This window comes from Parus major, chromosome 1, assembly GCF_001522545.3.
Source record: "Parus major isolate Abel chromosome 1, Parus_major1.1, whole genome shotgun sequence".
In the NCBI taxonomy this organism is placed as follows: domain Eukaryota; kingdom Metazoa; phylum Chordata; class Aves; order Passeriformes; family Paridae; genus Parus; species Parus major.
In genome coordinates, this window is record NC_031768.1 from 58,418,657 (window position 1) to 58,441,996 (window position 23,340).

General features: G+C 40.4%; 1 protein-coding gene across 4 annotated transcripts in view; it reads right to left on the reverse strand.

Annotated features, from left to right (window-relative positions):
• ELF1 (E74 like ETS transcription factor 1) overlaps nucleotides 1-23,340 on the reverse strand; it is an 83,318-nt gene that overhangs the window by 39,839 nt on the left and 20,139 nt on the right. The window contains exon 2 of one of the 4 annotated variants that reach the window (XM_015619158.2): nucleotides 22,581-22,693. The exons of the other annotated variants lie outside the window; for them this stretch is intronic. The gene's annotated coding sequence lies outside the window, so the exon portion shown is untranslated. The remainder of the gene's footprint in view (nucleotides 1-22,580; nucleotides 22,694-23,340) is intronic. 4 annotated transcript variants of the gene reach the window in all.

Sequence of the window (23,340 nt, forward strand, 5' to 3'; positions counted from 1 at the left end):
TAATCCTTGAAACTGAACTCAAATTATTTCAATATGCCTGGAAACTCCCCTCATCCACTGATTTCAACATCTAGAAACAAGCTCCTCAATCAGACTGTCAAAAAGCACATTCAGTTAATCTAAGCCTTAGTACATGCTACTCTGGTATCCCAGAAGATGCACTGTAGCATTCTGTCCTAGACATCAATTAGACATCATAACTTTTTCACCACCACTCTTCACCATTTAGACCCCTCAGTTAATCCTAACCCATTGAGGACTAACTGAGATAGTTCAACAAAGCTTCTAATAAATACCTCCAGAACCAATGTTTTTGGTCCCAATGGTGAAGCTGCAATATTGCATTTAGGCTCTGTGTTGGAATCCACAAATTCTCCTTCAAATCTTGATAATATGAGCCAGTATAGGCCACACTACCTCAATCAAGCACTGTAATGTAGAACACCAAAATAAGATAATGGCACCACACTGGAGCAGGCGTAGCAGGCATCACAGTACCAGACAGAAACCCAAAAATTTGCTAAAGGTCAGCTGTGAGCTTAGAAAACTCAAGTCTTGGTACTGAGAGCATCCCAGATGAGCTGAAAGATGCCTCCAGAAAGCTACTGGATCCAGTCCCATTTAGGGTTACTAAAGATGACTGTAATCATCCTGCACTGCCTTTCTCATGAAATTAATAAGATCATTTTTACATTTAAAATAAAACCAGCTTAGCTGGTTTAAGATTCAAGTGCAGATCTGAATTCTCAGTACTGATGAAACAGCTCCACTCATTCAACACAGGGACAAAACACTTGATACTGTAATTCCCCACTGACTTCCTAAGACAGTCTGCAGCATTAGCACTAGCCTAGAAATATCAGAGTTGTGACTTAACAGAAATGCCAAGGTGAACCTCCCCTTCTCTACACAATCTTGGATACAGGGAAAAGAGGGGACTGAATGAGAGGAAAGAGAAGATTAAAGATATCACCTGGAAATCTGAACAGAAGGACCAAAAACCATTTCAGGTGAGGACAAACACATGGATGGAAACCACACCATTTCACTCAAATTTCTAACTCTATTCTAGCAGTGGAGGTTAGCCACTGGTAGAACCACCACGTTCAACCCAGAGTCAGTTCACCTTCTGAAGAGTAACATCCCTTTAAGATAATGAACAAGTATCATCATAAGTCAGGTTTTCTTAAAAAGGAGGGCAAACCTGAATGATATTGTAGTTGTCAACGCAGAAATCCCAGACCAAAAACAATCTTTATATATAGTCCACACCAAGCATAAATGTTAACAGTTTAGTATTCTGTGTCATTCTTCATAGATTAATTTTTAGTATTCAGTAATACTACAAATTTTCACAGGACAAGGGATTTGAAACATGTCCTTAGACTCAAGGCATCTGCATTGATGAAATGACAAAAAGAATAAATTAATATATATCACTTGGCACAAAAAGTTTCTGAAGGCTCAGTATTTCAACTGCTCACACAAATTAAAGGAGATAGAAAAACAACATGGTTAAGAGGGTAGCACTGACGAAGGAAAGAAACAACATAAGGAACAGACTCAAGTCTTCTGAGAGCATCCATGCTGCCTAGGGCAAACTGTGCAAAGGGCAGCTGACATAATAAAAGCCAAGAGAGTGACCTTTGCTGAGCTTTCATTAAGGACAAAGAAATCATCACTATCAATAAATCCCTGTTTCGCAGCCTGTCTGGAAACCACAAGCTCTCTGTGCATATACAGCAAGGAGGACAAAGAGTAAGAGGGTTTATCTTTTAAATATGAACAAGCATAAAACCCCAAAACTGACAGAAAATCCAGTCAGTATCAAAGAAATTAAATGAACCCACTTGACATAAAAACAGAAGTTTACTCCAAAGAGAGCAAAAAACACAAATGCAAGCAACAAGCTCTCTGCGATCACAAAAAAATAAAAAATAATTTAAAAAAATCACATTTTCATCTCTTTTTTTTGTAACTATCTCTTTTAGCCTGAACATTTAATTTGAGGCAAGATTCCTTTCCAGACTATTAACAGTAATGGCTCCAGCACTGTTTACAAACTCCCCCACCCCTGAAAACCCTTTTCTTCCAATCTCCCATGTTCCCTCATATTTTTTAAGTTCCTTTTATTCAGCACATTTATGTAACACAGCTGTTGTACACAACCCCAGCAACCTGGCAGAGCACTGCTGGGAAAGCTGAAAAAAATTAAAGCATGGTTGAGGATTTTTTTCCTCTGTATCCTCTCTCACCAGCAGGCTCAATGTGTCAAGGCAGCCCCAAATCAGTGTAGGTGTGTGGATGTAGAGCACTGTAAGTAATTAATATATGCTGTAGCAACAAAAGAGCAGCCCATTACCAATAGGCCAGGCCTAGAGAGCAACCTAAAAGATACTGAGGAGAGACAGGTTTTCCTCAGCTTTAGTACTGAAACTCCTAAGCTCCAAAAAAAAGTATTTGAGCATCTGTTAAGAGCAAGCCCCCTTAATTTGATCAGACAAGGAAAGGCCTGGCTGGGTTTTAGTCACTTCTCTGCAATGTTTGCTCCAGAAAAGTAGAACCAACTCAACAGGAAAAGTTAGCTGACCTAAAGCAAGGGAGCAAATACACTCCAGGGGGAATAGAGGGTCCAAATCCACTCCTGATTCCCTACTCCCCAAGCATGAAAATAATTGAATTTTGCATTTTCATAACTAGCTGCATTTTATAAGAAGAGGTTAAGGACATGGGACATGACCCATCCCCCCATGATGGGACAACTCCATCCCACCTCTCCTCCCCAAATCATGTGAGAGATTGGACCTCTTTTCCTCCTTGCTTGCCAGCCCTCAGCTCTCCTTCCATCCCAGTCAAAACTGTTTAGTGGATTCAAACATAATTTTGCAGCTTTCTGACTTTTGGCACACTAGACACCAAAAAGAAAAGAGCAGAGTAAATTTTTGGAAGTGTTCAAGCCATAACCTGGCTACTCATACAGCTTTGAAACGTTTCAATTCAAAGTAACCCAAATGAAATTTGGGTTACTGATGCGTCAGGTCACAGATAAATCACTTATTTCAACTACAGGAAGATAAAAGCCACATAGCATTGCTTCACTGCACAGCCCCTACTCTAACCTGCCTGCATGGACACACGGACCCAGGCACACACAAACCAGCTGCAGTTGCATGAAAACACTTCACATCCGTGTGCATGTGCATTACATACACACCAAAGCACATGTATGAAATGTGTGTCCTTCTACTACTAATTGACTTTTAACTTCTGGTGCAGCTGTTTTGCCTACCAAAGATTAGAAAAATACCCCACAATCTCCCACATCTCCATACAACAAGGGGATCTACAAAAGTCCTCCTTCGCTGCTTCCAGTTCAGCCACCTCCACCCACTGCTGCTCATCAACACCCCAGTGTTGCTGGGAAAATACTTAGCTTGATCTTCTCTCACCCACCGAAAGCCAAACAAGCAAGATGAACTGCCCACCCCCCCACCTCCAAAAAAAGGGGACATCTAAAAGGACAGTGTCCCCCAGGCAGTGCATGGGTCAGCATACGGTTTGCCAAGCCTGAAAGAATTCCACAGTCTGTTTTCCAGCCAGGGAACGGAGCAGCACCAATATCTCAGGGCAGTACGAACATCTTGGTCTTGGAAAGCTAACATCTGTGCACAGCCATTATCAAAAAGGAGAGAGGAGTATAAGTCAGGCCTTTACCACCTCAAAAATGCTGGCCACAAGCACACCATCACACCAAGCTCCCTGGCAACTGACAGCATGACTGCCCATCCTTCTATGAATTCTCTGTAGGGCTACCTAAAGGTCTCTTATCCTAACAAAACCATCAGGTTTTGTTATGGGGAATGTTTCTGGAAGCATAGCCTTGTTCAGCAACGTAATATGGATCCAAGGACCAGATGAAAACATAACGTTCATAGCAAAGACTCCTCTTGCTAATGCATAATGGTAAACAAACATGCTAATGTCCCATAAATGCAAAGGCTGGGAAATGTGGTTTGCTGGTCCAAAACTCTTGGCAGTCACTAGCTTGGTCTACCCCTTGATTCTGTCTTTTGTAGTTAATTCATCACTATTGGTAAAGAAAGGAAAAAAAAATCAGGTGATCATATTTCTCAACTAATGAAATGAGAACAAGGAGACATTCAATTAAGTCAAGAAGCAACTAGTTTTGAAAGGATGAAAGGAAAGCAATTAAAAATGCATCAGCCTAGAGGTACTTGCTCAAACTCCTTGCTACAGACATGACAGAAGTCAAAAGCTTAGGAAAATTGTAAAATGTTTTAAAAACAGCTTAATGTAATTAGACCAAACCAGCCCCACTACATAAGGATTTATTTTTAAACAATGAAAAAGAGCTGTCTTAACACAAGACAAACCTTCAATATTGCAGATTGCAATCACATCTCTAAATGAAGGATTTTGCTGCCATTTTATACCTCTTAACTGCGCACTTTTGGATTTACATAGTCTCCACCAGACAAACAGTAATATATTAAACATTGCAAAACCAGAATAGATGGACTACAAGCTGGATATGACACTGCAAATGTCCACTTAGTCTAGCTCATCAAGTGGTAAGTGATACTAATTATGGAGAGAAAGGAAAACAAAAGATCTCTCATTACTTCTTCTCCTACCACAATTAGTACATGCTATTTTATCCAATTGTAAATTTGCAGAGACAGGACTGGTTTTATGTCTTGTAACAAGATAATCAAATTACCAGCATTAATAAGTAACATTAGTATCAAATATATCTTCCTATTTTTTAAATTGCAGAAAATCTCAAAAAGCTGTTTTAAAAAAAGATACCCAGAAAACAGTAAATTTATGAAATCCTAAATCCAGTTCAGAAATCTTTGCAAACTAAATGTATTTTTCCAGTGACACAAAATAAACATCTTAAAAGGCACCTTTAAATGGTTTCTGGCATTTAATAGCACCTTTTATGAAGCATTAAGACCACAAGCCTATAAGCATCTGTAACAATAGAGCTGCAGATAAGTCAAATTTCACTGATTTCCAAGGGAAAGATCCCAACACAGAAAGAGCGTAAGGACTGAGCTCCAAGACAGCTAAAACAAGATATGAGGAAACCTGTAAAAGAGGGGTGGAGGGGGGAAGAACTGTTTGACCCTGAAAGATTTCGCTCTTTTGATTAACACATACACACAGGAAAATGAAGTAGTGGCTCTGGGAGGAAGAAAGATCAGAGAAACAAAATATAATTGCTTTGGAAGGATGCCAAACTTCACAAATTACCAGTTGCCAGTCTGTACCCCATACTGACATAAAACTGTCAATCGCTCCCTAAAAACTATCTTGCCCATAAATTAGTAACAGTCATTATTTTTAAATCATCTGCATGTAAAAGTTAGATTTATCAAAGAAGAAAAGATGGCAAAAAACAGTATTTTTTTTTTAGCTGCACTATAAATGAGCACTATATATATATACACACACACACATATATATTAAAGAGGAAAACAAACAAAAAAGAGGCCAGCAGAGATCAAGTTCTATTTAAAAGTTTCTTATTCCAGGCAACCTCTTCCAGCCAAGCATCAGTAATTCTAGATTAGGGAGTTAAACTCCCACAGGACTTTTTCAGCATTCTGCAAAAGTTGCTACAGGACCAGCTCATTAAAAATCCAATTACAACTTCTGCAACACAGATTTTTAGCATTCTGTGGATTTCATTTTACAATTCATTTTTTTAAAAAAAACTGTTCTAACTGGACTGTTGAAAGCAACAAACAAAATATTTTAGTAGGTTCAAAACTACTCTCTGACATAGCCATAGAAATGCTGTGTGATTTGCATTTCTGTGTTTGAGTACTTGAGCAATTTCAGAAATCTGAATTTAATTGATATCCACCAGCCAGAAAGGGGCACAAACTAATCCACACAGAACCTGCTGAGGCCTCCCCTTTCCCAAACACACAGACTTGGACTTCAAGCCTCAGTTTGGTACTTTGCTCTTGTCAGTGATGTTTATGTTCAAGGTTGCATTTGGCAAGTGCCAGGCTGAGAAATATAAAGGGTCTTACCTTTGCAGTGTCTTTAAAAAATCTGTATGAACACAGAGCAGATTAGGCCATGTTTCTGTTGTTTGCCTCTCATTTGCTGTCAGCTGTCAGCAAAATGAACAGTCAAAAGCCTCTGGAGCAGGCTGGTATTAGTCAGCTAGACTTGAATTTCCAGTTCTTTTGCATTGCTGTCTATTTTCCTCCATTAGGTTAGCCTGTCCTGCCCCGGTATCAGATTACAGGGAGCCAACATTTATAGCACCTTGCAAAACAGTCGAACATATCACATACCTAAGTCTGCCTATACCTGTTGCCCCCAATGCTTAACCCTTTCTACCAACAGAAGAAACATTTATTCTAGACTCTATCACCTACAAAACATTTGCAGCAGAGGAATCATTTTTCCTTCTTACCTCACAGCTACAGGATACAGTGAGATTTCATTTTAGGAACTGCGGAACACAGGCAGGCTACGCCAAGAACAGAGGCCCCAAGATGCTGGCAAGAACAAACCTGCACCTGCTGACCCTACCTCCAACGAGAACCCTGGTCTGGAAGCACTTGCCACTTATCTCAGCGGGTCTCAGAAACCCCAATCCCCATTCTGGGTTCAAGTTCATGTAATCCCACGGATTCCTTGCCCCCCCTCAGACCCTGCTGCTAGAGCAGGAGGCAGGCAGATGTGTTCCCAGCACGTAACTGGAATGGCGCAAGGAGATGGTGTTTCCAGCCTACAGCTCTCCCAGCATCACCAGCTTCCTTCTGCCCAGCCAGCACGTGGTGCTGCCCTGGGCTTGGCTGTTCCACCATCTCCCTGATAGCTTTTAGCCCAGCTTCCTTTTCTGGAAGGTGTCCTGCCAACCCTATTTCCACAGACTATAATTTAGACAGTGGCAAGTCAAACCCTGCAATGCTGAAACAAAAGAAGGAGCAATTTCCCTCTTTACACAAGAGGTATGGCCATCCCTGGGCCATCAGCTACAGTGGTAATGCTTCAGAGGACTACATAAGGTATTTTATGTGTTCTTGTATGACAGGTGTCTTAGCTTTCCTACATGTTCATCATGCATCTTGGACATAAACAGAGTTTTAACAAATGAATATGTATATTCTTACAACTCATCCAGGGTTGTTCAGGCATCCTTCTTCTTTGGACCAGTGGTCCATTTTGTTAAAGCTGAGAATATAGGGTGGAACACCATTACACTCCTACAAGCAAGCTAACTCAAGAGACTAGAGATGAAAGACGCAAGAAGAACTTTAATTACATGCTGCATTAAATTAATTCTTTACTTAAGTAGCTTTTACTCCTTTAGATAAGAATTGCAGACCCAATCAAGGCAAAGAAAAAAATAAATGGCTAAGAGGGCTTGTAATGAGAAACAGTACAGCTCATACCACAAAGCACTGCAACTAATACTTACCTATAAGCTGCTCTAACTCAGCACTAGACAAGCATTTTGGTCTTTGAGAGTCTACTCATTTACAAGAACACTTTTATTTATACTTGTTAGCACTGTGGTTAACAATGACACATGAGTAAAATACAGAGACATATTTCAGTCTTATTTATAAAGCTTATCAGTTAAAACATGTTTTTGCAAACCATGCCTGAAGCTTTTTAGCTATTTGCCACAAAGATCCTCATTTAACTTTACCCATAAATACAAGAAATTAAATACTCAGTCACACATTTATATACCACAGGAATAAATCAGTGAGAACTTTTGCACCAGGCATGAAGTCACCTGTTTTCTCCAATAATTTCTCTCTGTAACCAGCCAGAGCACCTATACAGTGCCACAACACACAGCTTCGCTAAACATCCCCAAAGGTCCATTTTATCACCTATTCAGTCACAACAACTGAGATTACTCCTCTTCACAAGTTTTTTCTGAAATAGTTTGATGAGTGAACTAAGGCAAGTAGTATTGTGAATTTTTGGGTTTCAAGGGCTTGGGGAGTCCAACATTATTCCTAACACAGGCAGGGATTTACTCATGAGTTTGGGATGGGAGAGACAAATCTCCATCAGCAAATCTCTTGGAAAAATAAAGGCACATCTCCTACTCTCAAAATCACAAATACTTGCACTGAGCTTTCATATAAATTCAAAAACCCCAAAAAGTAACAAAAATGCCCAAACCCAAGAAAAGGTGGTAACACTTCCTAATATCTCATAAGTGGAACTACTTAATTCAAAAGTCTGTAGAAATGGCAATGGAAGGTAATTTAAGAAGTGCAAAGTACCAAACCATACCTACAATCTGGCAGACTGATAAAGAACAGCTGCACACAGGGAAGTCAGAGCCATCAGTCAGATTTCTGAATTCCCTCTCACTTATTTCCAAGTCAGAGGTAGTCTTTTTGACTGTTTGTCTTTTCTAATATAATTGTCTGGAGTTTTTTATCACAAGAGCATTCAGCTTAATTTCTGACTTAAACAGCCAAATTTTTGGCTTAAAACTTTGGTTTTTAATGTAGCTCAGACAGCATTTATGTAGGCCAAGTAGACTTGGTCTCTTAAAACAAACCACATCTTTAAGAGTCTCCCAAAGCAAGACGTTTGTTACTCCTTTCTGAGGTGAAATCTTCTGTCTGATTTCCAGTGTATGATAATTTACAGACCACTGTAGCTGCAACTCACATACCACCCAAAGCCTAACAAAAACAATTGAAATTTATTGAAAATTATGGATATAAGCTTTTAAATTCACAGGTAGAAGGGTGAAGGCTAATTTGGGTTGGAAGGCTGTAACTGTGTATTTTCCCTCTGCATGAGTCACAGCTCTGAGCTGGGACGTGCTTTCTGCATGGGCAGTTTGTACCAGCGTCACAGCTCACCAAAGAAAAAGACAAAAAGGAATTCCTGTTCCTTCAAAATACTCCAGATATTCTCAAGTAAAAAACAATAGGTAAGATCTGCACCATGCAGGAAAGGGAGCAAAGTCACCTGCTGACCAGTTTGCTCTGAATTCAAATACTTTCAAAACATTAGCCTAAAACTGAGCTTCAGATGGGATACAACTTTAAGAAAGTACCAACACACACACAGAGCAGTGAGACATGGAGGGAGGAACATGGTCTTGGTTAGAAAATATGAGTATTACATAGCCAGAGGGACTTCAAAAAACAAAACAAAGAAAAAAAAACCAAACCAACAAAACCCAGACCTTAGGCTCTTGCTGTAACTTGTTTGGTACACAAACCACCTTGTTACTAGACAGCCAACTACTTAAGGGTGTGGAGCACATAGCACAAAGAGTTCTATGTGCAGGTTATACCAATAATCTTATCCATTGTAGACACACTGAGTATCTCCCCATTGTACATGGAAAGAAGCAACACAATTCACTTGTCTCTAAACCTTCCAGAGATGACTCCTTCACCCCTGCAGAGAAGCTGCAGATTTGAGCTTTTTATCTCCAGTCTTGGTCATCATCTTTCCTTCTTTCTCCCTACTAGCATCTTCAGCATTACTCACTTGATATGCCTTAAGAACAACATTTTCAGAGGCAAATTCTTCCATACTGTTCTTATTTCCCTCTTGCATATGTTTGTCTCATTTCAGCCAGCTTTTCAAAAGGTAATCATTACCTTCCAGGTTCCGAGTCAGAAATTCACCGAACTGTGTTCTTTTCACAGAAGCACAGAAGTCTGGGCTCCTAAGAAAGCAGAGCAGAGGGGCAGAATCATATCCCTCACCCTGCTGTCCACACTGCTTTTGATGCAGGCCAGGATACAATTGGCTTTCAGGGCTGCAAACACACATTGTTGGGTGACGTGCAGCTTTTCATCCCCCAGTCCCTGGACTTGGAGTATGATGGTGTCTTTGCTTCTTAATTCTGCACAGTAAGAATGCCTTTTTTAAAACAAATGCCTTTTTTAAAAACAAGGCCCTTCACCTATTTGTTCAGTATTGCCCTTCCCCAAAAGCCACTCCTGGGTTAAATCAATGGGGTGCTGAAGACTGCCTGAACTGGAGAAGCAGCATTAACAGTATGAAGAGTACAGACGTTTTTGCAGTACTGAACATCTATCCAGGACATAACATGTTACAGACCCAAGTAATTCAAAAGTATGCAGAAAAAAATCTTAATTAAAGAACCAAACAGGGAATATCTAAAATCATGACTTTAAAACCTCCTCAAGGTGAGAGACTGCTTACACAGTTGTAGTGGAGAACATTCACTCAAGACATAATTAAGAGTTAGCTTTTTGGGCTTTTAAGCTCCCAATTGTAATGCACTCTGAAATGCAATATATTCATTCAGGTTATTCTAAGAATGCATATGCTTCATGATGTTCAGCATAATTACAATAATAAATACATTAACTTGCAGCTATGCAGAATAAGACAGAAACCAATATTCCCATGCCATTTGAACATTTTTCTTTTTACAGAAATAAATGTTGCCTAAATTCATGTTCTAAAGTATTTGCATGGGGTGGGATTAAGAAGGGAGCCTATTAGTCTAGGGAATTTCAAACTATTGAACTTGGCTATTAAGAGAATATAAATTATCTTCTGATTTGTTGTTAGACTAACAATTCCCACCATGGGGTTTCAAACAGTGACAAAGCACAACTTAAAGACCAACAAGATTAAAATAAAAAAGCAAAAATATTTTTCTTAAGAGTGTTATGGAAAAGGAATAGGGTCTGCAAAGGTCCCTCCAGGGAAGGCAGTGTCTGGACAGGCCAGTATTTCTCATTTCGTAATGTCTGGGGAAGTGTACACTGAAGCCTAAGTCACTCTCATATGAGCAAACACCTGGCTCCTGGGAGACACAGAAATTCACTGCTAATGAAATGAACTTGGCACAGAATTTATGAGTGTTGCATGAAAACACCTACAGGATCAGTGCATTCTGGAAACTTTCAGAGCTCCCACAAACCAGGTGTAGAGAAATTCAAGCCTCACTTCTTCCTTATTTCATCATTCATGTTCCTATGTCTTTTGCAGAACTAAATAAGGCATCAGAGGTGACTGCTGCCCATGTCCCTGTGCCATCCAGCTGCAGCCCCTACCACTAGGCTCTGTAAGCCAGCCTGACTGCCCTGGGAGGAAGCAAGGCAGCAGGCAGGGCTGGGGGGGGAACCAAATCACCTGGGGAAAATGCAAATTCACCCCATCACCTTGTGCTGAATTGTGTGCCCAACTTGGTCTCATTCTGCAAAAGAAAGCAGCACAATTTCACTTCAGCTAGTGGCTCACAAACCTGGAGACCTCTTTCTTCCTCCCCTCGGCTCTGCAGAGCGAGTAATACAAATATTTCAGCATGCACTTGCCCCCTCTCTCAGGCATTGTCTGAATGGGGCTGTTGCACAAGCACACTCATGCTTCCCAAAAGAGAAACCCTTACAGTGTCATACACAGAAGGGGAACTGAGGAGACATATTTCTCCTACAGCAACTTTTCCCACTTTAACCCATAAGGATAAGGTTGTTCCTACCTTTCCTTCAGTCTAAGAACCTCTAACACTTCCATAAGAAAGGACTGAGACTACTCTAAATTTTCCATATAATGAATGGGAGCAAAGGCAGGTTTCAACTCCTGAAGATGAAAGGTCTTTCCTTAGGTCACATCTGACTTCACTAAATTATCAGGAGTTGATGCAGGCCCCAATGCAGAGAACCAGAAAATGGTTTGAATTAGAAAGGACCTTTGAAGATCATCGAAGTCCAATCCTACTGCCAGAAGCAAGGACATCTGTCACTAGATCACATTGCTCACAGCGCCATCCAACCTAAGCTTGAACACTTCCACGGATAGGGCATCCACAACTTCTCTGAACAAGCTGTGCCAGTGCCTCTCCACCCCCACTGTCAAAAATGTCTTTCTTACGTCCAATCTGAATCTATGTTCTTTCAGTCAAAAACCACTGTCCCTTTTCCTGGCACTACAGGACTCGGTAAAACGTCTCTATCCGTCTTATAAGTCCCATCTATACACTGAAAGGCTGCAATAAGATCTCTCTGGAGTCTTCTCTTTTCTGGGCTGCCTGCCTCAGAATTATTATTCTCTTAGATTTTCTTCACAGGACAACTGTTCCAGCCTTCTGACAATTTTCGTCTAGTTCTCTGGGAAAACAAACATTCCAGCTTTTCTTGCAGCACCACAGCCTCATCACGCAAGAAGCTCCTCAGCAGACATCATCTCTGTTATGAAAACCCACAAATTATCATAGGAACCAGAGGCAGAATTGTTTTTTATGTATCAGTTCCACCCTACCCTTTCCTCTCCCCGTACAACATTCAACCCATACAGAGTCAGGAGGAAAAAAAAGAAAAAAAGAAAAAAGAAGATAAAAAAATAACAATACACCTTACACCACAAAACAAACAAAACATAAACAAACAAAAAAGCAAAAACAAAAAAATCCAATGAAACAAACAAAAAGCTATATGGTAAAAACCCCCACAATAAAGAACTAAAAAAAAAATAAAAATAAAAAAGCAACAAAAAAAAGTAAAAGAAGAAAACACAAGGGAAAGCTGAATGATAGATAGAAGATTAACTAGTACAATAAACAAGGTAATGAAGAGACAGGCTGTTTCACATAGTTTCTAATCCATTCTTTAATTTATCCTCCACCCTCCTTTCATTTTTTCATTTCTGTTGTCTAACATTTCACCTGCTTCTGTGAAGTCTCAGTGGTTTACTGTGACCATAGATTAAATGAAATAGTATCAGAATTGGGTGTGGGTAAAATCCCACAAATCTATGCATTTTTTCAAGATGCCATACACTTCAAGCAGTTTTGTCCAGGTTTTACTATGCGTCTCCCTCAGGGGTTGTGCCCTGTTTGTATCTTTCCTTTCTCAAACACGACAGTACTGAGAACAACAGTGCTCAAAAACTGAAAGTGAGAAAGGCCAGCAGAATCATCCCATCGCTGTGAAAGGCGTCCAGTGCAGCTATGGTAGAAATGTGAGAGCTGGTGCCTTTCACAGAGGCAAAATGTCGAGTTTTGCCTTTGTGGTGCTGGCTCCTGGCCCTGCAGAAACCCAGGGGACCAGGAGCTCAGAGCGGTGCCTGCCTCTGTGAGAGCAGCTCTTCTCTGTATGCAAAATCTCTCATGTGGGCTGCGATGCAGAGTGCCCCACAGCCCAACACAAGGCAGGAGGAAAAAACCTAAACCCACTGCAACAAAAAAACCCCAAACCCCCTTACCCATCCAATCTCACTGTCCCTACAACCTTTCTACTCTTCCCTACCCTGAGGAATGCATCCCTCAGGTGAGACCCTCTATTTTAAAGAGCATATAGTACAGAAACATCACATGGCAAAGACATACCTACTCAACGCTGGCTAGTCAACAAACATACAGTTTAAGAGAAAAAAACAATATTCTGGGAGCTATGCTGTCACATAAGGAAGAAAAGGTCACCACATGAGACAAAAAGACTGAAATGTATGCACAGTTTCAGTTCTAAAATAATTTTCATGTGCAGAGTACTCGGTTCTCTAAAATCTGATGCTGGAGTAGATACTACTAGAGTTCTAATTTCAGTAAATTAATTATGTTGCAATAACAAATATCTTCAGAAATCATGCAACCTAAATTAAAAATTTACATCGTTTATAATAGAAGGTTTTACGTGCTTTTTCTGTGCACTTCTAAAAAGCTGTTTAACTGAAAGCCAGAGCTGTCTCAAAACCACAAGTGTATTGAGATGAAAAAATTAATAATTAAAAAGGAAAAAAAAGCCCACTCGAAAGTCAGATTTTACAATAAAAGCTGGTCAGGTAACACAGCAATTACCTGCCCAGAAAGATATTAGTGAAATTGGACAACTTGAGGCCCAACCTGCCTGTTTCTCAGATGCATTTACAAACTCCCACACTGGTAGCTGTGGAAAACAAAACACCAGACCTCAGCTCTTGCTGTGTTAAGACAACTCTCATGGTTACTCTCATACAATTCATGCTTCACCAGTTCAAGTCCTGCTTTCTGTTGAACTGAATAAACCCTAATCTTTACTCTGAGGTGTCTAAAGAAGGGTCTGGGAGGCACAGCAAGGCCCCTGGCGCGTGGGCGCAGAGCATGCCGCAGCCAAGAGAGCAGGTTACACAATGGCTGCCTGGGGCAGGCAGCGTTGTTGCCATCTCTGGCGCATCTGCGCCCCTGCTCGTGGTTTAACCGACAGGATGCGCGGCCCAAGATACCCGGGCCCAGCCGCCAGCGCTTCCTGCGAGCGCCACCACCCCTGTCCCCCCACGCCGGCCGTGGCCACCCATGAGGAGCACAGACTCTGTGACACCTTCTGAAGAAACAGGGGAAAAAAATGGAGTAAACTAGGCCCCCATGCAGAAAGCCAGCCAGATGGATGGATGAAGAAGCAAACAGGTCAAGCCTATTGAAATGTGGCCCCAGAAGGCCACCAAAGCAGTGTACAAAACACTGGTGGGAAAACAGGCAGGACAGCTGTGGAGGTTTCTGAGTCTGGTCTTCCTCAACCAGGCTTGTACACCATCAAGAAACCAAGTAACTTTACTTAACAGATGAAATCTTCTAAGATTATTTCTGAAATCTTCAGATGTGAACCACAATCAGTGGCAAAAATACCCATTGCCAAATACAGTATCAGCCTTTTCTACGACCACCCTGTCCTAGAAATGGGGACAAGTTAATGATCTACAGGGCTTTTCTAACTCTAGTACGTAGAGTAACACACCTAATAGTCTACTACAAAACTGAAACCCTGAAGAAGCATTTGGTACCAACATGGTAAGCACAAAAACCAACTGCTAGACAAAGAGAACTTCAGCGAAAAGCAGAAACTCCAGCACAGCTAGAATTTCTATAGTATCTATATGTGAAGCAATATGATATGCTCAGCCCCTCTGTAAGTTGTCCTCTGCACAATCTTCCATTTCTCCATAATATCATCTGTCAGAAAATATCATCTCCTTAGTCGGCCTAAAAAGTGTATTTTTAGGTAGGATGTGAAATTAAGATGGCCTCATATCCTTCCCCCATCAATGGCCAACTGGTGGTATAAAATGGAGGAAAACCAATTTTGTGTTGTTATCTGCAGGGCTACCAATTAAAGCAAGACATGTCAGTCATGTAATTAATTGGGGAATATATCAACCAGTAGATATTTAGTTGAGTTAACGTTATCACATACTGCTGTAGTCTAGGAGAATTTTCTGCATAAACTTAGAAGCAATACACATCCTCACTGGATTTCAAGGAGTATCTGGCACATTTTACTCTTCATGGAACCAAGGTGCTCCATCCTAACATGGTCTCTATCCCTATCCCAAAACGGTTCAAGATAGAAACAACTTCATTTGGTGACTGGCACTCTTAGTAGAACTGCCACCTCAAAGTCAGAGGTTTGCAATTCCCTGAAAAAGAACAGGGTCCAAATTCTCCTAATTAAGAACTCAGAAATATTAGGTTACTCTGATAGAGCATATTTTGTCCCTGGCTTCCATATTCCCACATGAGCTCTGTGACTACGTGAGTTACTCCACAGAACCACAGTTGTCCCCTGCCTCAGAAGACAAGACTACATCACTCTGTGTCACCGAACGCTTGATCACTTCATGCCTTGGAAATCAGAATGAAAGCCCTAAACTAGGACCCATCAGACACTAAGAGAACATTTGCTTCGGCAGCACTTCTGACATCCACTTAAAACACATGTCCCACCCTTGACAAGTACTCAAGTAATCCCAAGCAGCCAACAAATTAAAAAAATAAAATACAAAAAGTAATGGTTGCTCAAAAGCCTTTCCGAACAAAAAAAGCCTTGCAGCATGAACTGAACCTTACTAAATTTGCTGGACTGGCAAAAGGAGAACTGAAAAAAAAAAAAAAAAAAGTCTTTTCCATCTCAGATTCCAACAATACTATGTAGCCAACAGCATTTTGCAGATTTGCTTCTTAGTTCTTAAGTCACATTGGTCATATCTTGCAACATGTACTGGCAGGATTCAATGTTTTCCTAAGAAAACTGGGGTGGCAGATTCTGACACTGGTCCAGAAATTATTTGCTCTCAAGCTGGATATTCTTTTTAACCCTGAAAGTTCATCTGTGTCCTGCTACAGAACAACAGATTTTATCACAGCAAACATTTCAAAATTCTCATATTTATTTTCATGGTGTATTACTACGGTACTAGCTCTAAGCATAACAACACAAAAAGTAATATTTACATGCAAATTCTTATCTATGACATGAATTATAGATTACTAACTTAGAAATTTAATGTAAGAAGCATAGGGCTAATATAAGAGGGGGAGAGGACAAAAATCAGGATGACTTAATTCTTAAAAGATTGCAAATTTGTTCCTTGAGACTGTTGCTGCACGGCATCAGCAAGGTAGCCACATGCTCCTGCATTTGTTCTTCTGACTCAGTTACAGCTAACACAGGAGGAGTGGTCTCCACAGAACAGCTTTTCCAGCACAACAGCTATGAGTCAACCTGCCTCATGTCTCTGCACCTAACAGCCCAACTGCCTTGCTCCGGTGTGTTTTTGGGGAAGGTAGGGGTGACCACACCACACCAAAGCACTGTGAAAAGAGAGGAGCAAAAGTGAAACTGAGCTGACCGACAACCACTGACCAGGCTCCCCAGACAGACTGCCTTCATGGATTTCTAGTGGTTTGAACCAGCTTCAGCAGAGGGGAACATGGTTTTTAATTCTACCATATCCCTTTAATAAACACCCCAAAGAAGACATTTTCCAGATAACTGAGGAATTTTTTACAGTGTTGACTTACCAAGCAGAGCACAATAACCAGCTATTCTGTTTGCACTACAAGGCAGTACAGTGCAATGAGTTAATAATTTATCATGGCATTGCTCTTGGCAACTGACCATAATCAACTTCTAAAATTCTTCCTCATTCTTACATTTTCAGTCCCAGCACAAATATGGCACCCTTAGAACTCCAGCCCTACCAGAACACTTCTTAGCTGAGGTAAGAGGTTTAATCTTCTCGAACACCTGCTTTCCTTCTGGATTGTTTCAGGCTCAGAGCAAAGGTCATCATTTCATTTCAATAACCTAATTTAGCAAACAGGAATAACTAAAATATTTTTAAACAAAGCAAGAAGTTAACATTCTTTCAAAACTGCAGCAATGCAGTTCTCATCCCTGCATTTCCTTCCCCTTCTCCTCACTTTACTTCTCTGAAGTAAAAAGAACAAAAACCCCAAGCTTCTGCCTTGAACGAAAGCTTTTATTTCCATATGATCCCAAACTAACAACAGACAACTTTTCCTCCCATTTTACATTATTAAGACTTATGCCTTTACATAACTTTGGGCAATACTTAATTTATTAGTTAACACATTCCTCTTCTCAATCAGAAGCATCCAACTGTGGTGTTCAGATAATTAATTGGAAAACAAGTTTTAATGTGATGTGCAGAAGAGAGTTGGTCAATCATTCTAATAACTGCTTTTCTGAAACATTGGCCATGAAAAATGTTTTTTTTCCAAGGACTACTGTGCTACTTCATCATTCCTTCTATTGCTCAACCCCTATTCTATTGCTCTTACAAACTCCACAGTTCCACCACTCTGAAATCAATCCCTAACCTGGTTCAGTCAACCAGCCCAGCAACTTCTGTGGCATTGACATCTGACTTGCCAACTTGGCCCATCTTGGCTGAACCAGATAAGGAAAAGGTTGCTCTCGCAAACAGCTTGGACTGCGGATAGGAGGGGAAGGCAATAAAGCGCTAAGAAACAATCCATGCTGTCAGCAAGAAAAAATGAGGATGGAAGTCCTCAAGCAGCTGGATGAGTGCTACTGCCAAGGAAACATCCAGGAATGACCATGCCCATCTCTGACTGATTCACTAAAGGCACATTTTAAATTAAATCAGACTGGTGCAGGTTCACATGCTCACAAAAACATAGGTCTAGTGTTTAAACTGCAACTTTACCTCAAGTAATACAGTTTTCCTGTTGAGTCTTACCTAAGGGCAAGCTAAGGGCCTGGGCAGATGCTAAACGAGCTGTTTAAGGATTTACAACCCATCACCTCCCAGACAGTTCACTATCCAACCTGCATAGCACAAATTTCCCACCTGTGCTCTAGGGCACATCCATGCAAACCGCTGCTGCCGGGGTTTAATGGGATGTGCCACCAAATCAGCAGGGAAGTTACATAGCTGCCTTCACTTATGAGTGAAAAAGCAGCTGGTGTGAGGCTGAAGCACTGTGCTCCAAAGCTCTGTAAACACACGGTGTGAGAAAATACCAGAGCCAGCATCAAGGCACTAGCATTATTCTCCCATCTAGTTAATAAATACCAGGCTTGTTCATGACAGTGTAACAGGTTCTCCCAAGTCAGCCTCTGTCAGAAAGAAACTGCTTTCTCCACACAGTAGAAGTTTCACTCCACCTAGAGATCCTCATTTAAGGCAGAAAAAATGAACCCACCAAACTTCTCACTGATTTTTTCCCTTTCCTTTTTTTACTGCCATGTTATATCTGTGCAGCATGCATGCATCAGTAGTCCTGGGTTTCCTCTCTCAAGGCAATATGATTTTACCCAGCTAGCTATTTGCAAGCAATAACTGCTACCGTCTCTCCCCTCAAATGCACAGATTTCACGTCATCATATATCAATAAATGTCATCACAACTTTTCTGTTTATCAAGTCTAAAAGCACAAATTAACAAAACACTTCCAAAGCCCACCTAAACATATGGCACCCATAAGAGAGGCTTTAAACATTACAAACACCAGAATCTAGATGCAAAATATACCCTTCTAGCTACATTGCTTTAAAAGTATTCAACCTTTTCTGCAAATATCCCTGTTATAATTAAAAAAAAATAAAAAAAAATAAAAATTTGCAAGTCCAAGCTCTTATCTTGTAGTTTGGCAAAAGTTTTTCAATATTTCTTACTGTTGAGAATGATTTCTAGTTCAGTACCACTGAAACAAGATTTAATACATGTCATTTAAAGGACCATACTAAAAGACAATTAGGTCTTTATAAAAACAAATGGTAGAATGTTGCATTACATCAAGCATTCAAAATCAGATACATGTATTTCAGAAGTGCCCAAATAGGAAAATATTCTCCCAAAAGTAACTTTCTTGCTGCTTTTTCCTCTGGAAATCCCTTCATAGTCCATATTTAAATGGTCTAAATCAATGGTTTCTGCACAAGAATCATAGAATAGTTCTTGTCAGAAGGGACCTTTAAAGGTCACGTAGTCTGCCTCCCTACTGTGAGCAGGGACATCCTCAACTAGATCAGGTTGCTCAGATTACAGCCCTTCAGACAAATTAAAACTGTGTTTCACTTAGTTGCTTCAAAAGTAACTTATTTCATTGTTGCTTTGAACTGATACTAAAAGAAATACACTTTTTGCACTGAAAAGAAGCAGCACTTTTGAAAATGCTGCAAGCCGTCCTCTGCAAATTTTAGACAGGTTTTCAACACAGAAAGTTTCATTTTCATTCATATGACTAAACTATCTTTTTTCTGTAAAGAAGAAAGATCCCCAGATAGACACTTCCTCTCTACAGTTCCTTCTTTTCTCTCTTTGAAATAAGCATTAGTTGGTCTTTAAAAAAAACAAACTCCAAACAACTGGATGGCCTCTCAATAGCTCAGCACCAAGAGTACCTGGAGCCCTTTGCTGGGCACATGTAGCTCTCAACAAGCTGGGTCAGAGGCACCACGAGACAGGGAAGCCAATTCTTGCAATGTGTGCAGTTTGCGACCCTTTGCCCTCCACAGCCTGTAAGCTTCACAATTATTTTCTTAATAGCTAATACTCTCATTTGCATGCTTAATTTACAGGCATCGGGACAAAGCTTGAATAGCTACAGAGAATAAATAGTTTACAGAGGCTCTGGAGGCAGAGGAATGACAGCCTAAAACAGAAAACGCGTGAAGAGGATGCAATGGATAATGTAACCGGCACCTCCAAGGACAATACCAGGCAAGTTCTGTCATCAGCAGACAATGTGCAAGCCCTGGTGCCTTCAAGACACAGTTTTTATGGAAGCTCTTCCTACAAGGGTCATCTTCTGGTTGGCAAGCCAGCCTCCACTAAAAACAAACCATGTCATCACATCCTTGGGAAACTATTCTTGTGAGCTCCAAAATTATGTAGGGCAGCACATGTAGCAGACACAAATAGGGGGAAACTGTCCTTGTCAATTTACTCTTAACTTGAAATTGAGTCTGGTTGGAAGGGCAAGTTAAACATTAATTTTCTGACAGTGGTCAGCACTGGGTATCACAAATTGTAACTGCAGTTTCACAATTATATTTTGCTGCTTCTTTCCCTAGCTGCAACTTAAAACTGAATAAACACCAAGATAACTAAAAACTGGAGAACAGAAATTACTTGATACAAAGCTCAGAAGACCAAGGTAGTTTTCTTCTAACCTGTCAGCTTTATTCACTCCATCAAAGGATCTCAAGAAAAACACAACTCTAGAGGAACATACAGCATGACAAAACAGTATATGCAGCCAAAATAAGTAAAAACGTTTCTTTCTCTCAAGAGCAGATAAAAATTTGAATCACCCAAGCTCACTCCTGTCTTCTGAAACAGAAACTCAAGACTTGTGTGGTATGACATTTAAACTGAACCCACTACAGAAGTCAAACCACTACCACGCTAGAAGGTGAAAGAAATGCGGAAGGAGCTCACAAGTGCAGCGGTGAAACCGTTAGTACGCTAACGGCAGCATTCAAGAAGTGCAGCACATTCCCCACAAAACAAAAAATGTATTTGGTATATTCACACAGAAATGTTGATGATGAGTTAAATATAGTGTGTTCTAGGAATAGACTAAAATATCTAATTATAGATGAAAACAGTGACATTCAATCCATCCCAAATCAACCCTTTCCCACAGTTTCCAACCTATGTACTTAGCATTCCTATTCCTAGCAAATTATCCTAACCAATAGTATCTTTTCCCCCAGTATAGAGATAAATAATTTTTACACACAAATTTAGGAATTGGGGGTTCTTTCCAGGCTAACCAAACTACTATCAGTTTCACATTGAAGCCTGCTTGAACCTTGAACAAACTCCACATGACACAAGAGGAGTGAGCTCTTTTTAAACACATGACCTGTGCTCCAGCCTCTGATTCAACACTGAAGATGGCTGACAGGTAAAGCCTAAAGCAGACCAAGGTAAGAATGGGTACACTTTGGTCCCTATCCAATGGGATCCTCTCAGTACAACCATGGAGTCGGTGGGAAGCTTTGCCAAAGGACAGGCTCATATTGAAGAATAAATCGTTTTTATGTCTACATAGATTAGTCAGGTCAGGTCAGGAAAGTGAAAACATCCAGAGCCTTTCACACGGCTGCTGCAGACTTTTGATAAGCAAAAGACTTAAAATTCCAGCATCTAAAGTCTCTGTCAACTACTTTATCTGTGGAGAAACACTTAGGTAAGATTCAAGAAAGCAAGATTTAAGAATACAAATAATCTCTAAAACACGTCAGTGGCATTAAAATTATAAGCACCATAAATCACTGGCATATGGTAGCAAAGTTTCAGAGCTTATGGTGCAGATTGTAACCAAGGCTGGAGAGGTGAACTCCACCTTCTGCCACTCCTGTGCTGAATCACTGTGGTGGGGAAAGTCCTTGCTCCTTCTCACACACCCAACAAAACTTCAGGGAGTTACCAAAACTGTCAGTGAAAACAACAAAATCTGCAAGCAAAAGCCGAGAATTTTTTGCAACATCTGCAAGAAGAGAAAGCTGTTTTGGAGATCAAAGCTTCTCTTCTGATACAGAGGGAAATCCTCCATTTTTCTTTCTTTTCTATCAGCTCACTGAGCACAGTCCTGTCACAGTTCCCCCCCGTGAATACAGCTGCACTGAAATACACCTCATGTATTTGGCTTTTTTTCATACATCAAGTGTCCAAAAAGTTAAGACACACAACTGAAGTATGAGTTTGCAGCAACCCTGAAACATCAGGCTATACCAGGCCAACAACATTCTTCAGATCTGGATGTCTACCTCTTTTCTTCTCATTTGAGGACCAAGACCATGGACTTGGCAATTCTGATATTCAACAAATGAGAAAAGAACACATTAGAAAACCAGCACTTCTGTAAAAGCAGGGATCTGGCAATAATGTCCAATTTAACTGGCATCTAATGACACCACTCCCATGGCTCTCTCAAAAATCACAAACTCAATTCAAACTGAAAGATCTCTGCCTTGAGGGTGTGGGGGGTTGAGGGGGGGAAAAGTAGGAAATTTTTTTTTTTTTTTTGAGGCAAACATGAGCTTCAGCTATACAAAAAATAACACCATTTCTCTGTACCTTCCAATCCACTTCTCTGCGTCTAGATCTGTCCAAGCTGCCAACTCTAAGTCTTGGGAGGACTTTCAAATCATTTTTTCCTAGCTCCACCACTGTACCATAGATGTGACTGTGGCCCTGGCAAAGTTCTTGTACAGCAGCAAGAGACTGAACATGGCAGCTTTTGCCTTCAAAGAGGAACTGCTCCTCTGTGAAGCCCTGATCAAGAGAAAGCAGTGGCAGCCACTTACCCTTCAGAACACAGAAAGCCTTCTGCCCAAGATAAGCAGCTGCAGCTTTGGAGATGACTTAGAAAGAAAAACTTAAAACCTCCAGTTTTTAGGGCTGGATGTCTCAACAGGGTCTGGTGCAAAAGAAAGAAAGGGAGAAAAGAGATAAGGAAAGGGAGGGTCATGTTATACCAGTTGCAAGCAGAGAGCCCTAGGATTTGAATATAAAAGTCATGATGATAAAAAGAAAGATACAAATATATTTAAGAATTTTTCAGAAAAAAACCTCTATTACTAACTCAAAATATTTTTTTTCAAGTGGTTCCTCTGTAATTTTATCTGTTCTTTTTCAACATGTAACAATGCACCAAATAAATCTTCGGAACACTTGTAAAACTTGTTGCTTTTAGAAAGAAAAAAAAATCAAAACGTTAAATGAAAAGATAGTGAAAACACTATTGTACTGTAAGATGCCGAAGGAAGATATGGCTGAACACTGGGAAGGCTGAAAGCAAGAGACAGCCTCACCCAAAACATGACCATTTACTTAATGGTTGCCTCCCTCTCTCCCTCCTCTGCAACTGATCACACTACTAAGCAAGACTTCATTATACTTCTCAGATACAGGCTCTAGAGAGTAAATGAACCTGGAAAGTATTCCCCTGTGCACAACAGCTCAAGTGCCCTGTCATTTAATTTTCAGTAAGAAGATATCGAATTTGATTTCTCAAGTGACAGACTGAAGTATAGGGTCCAAAGTTATACACTCAGACAAAACTTA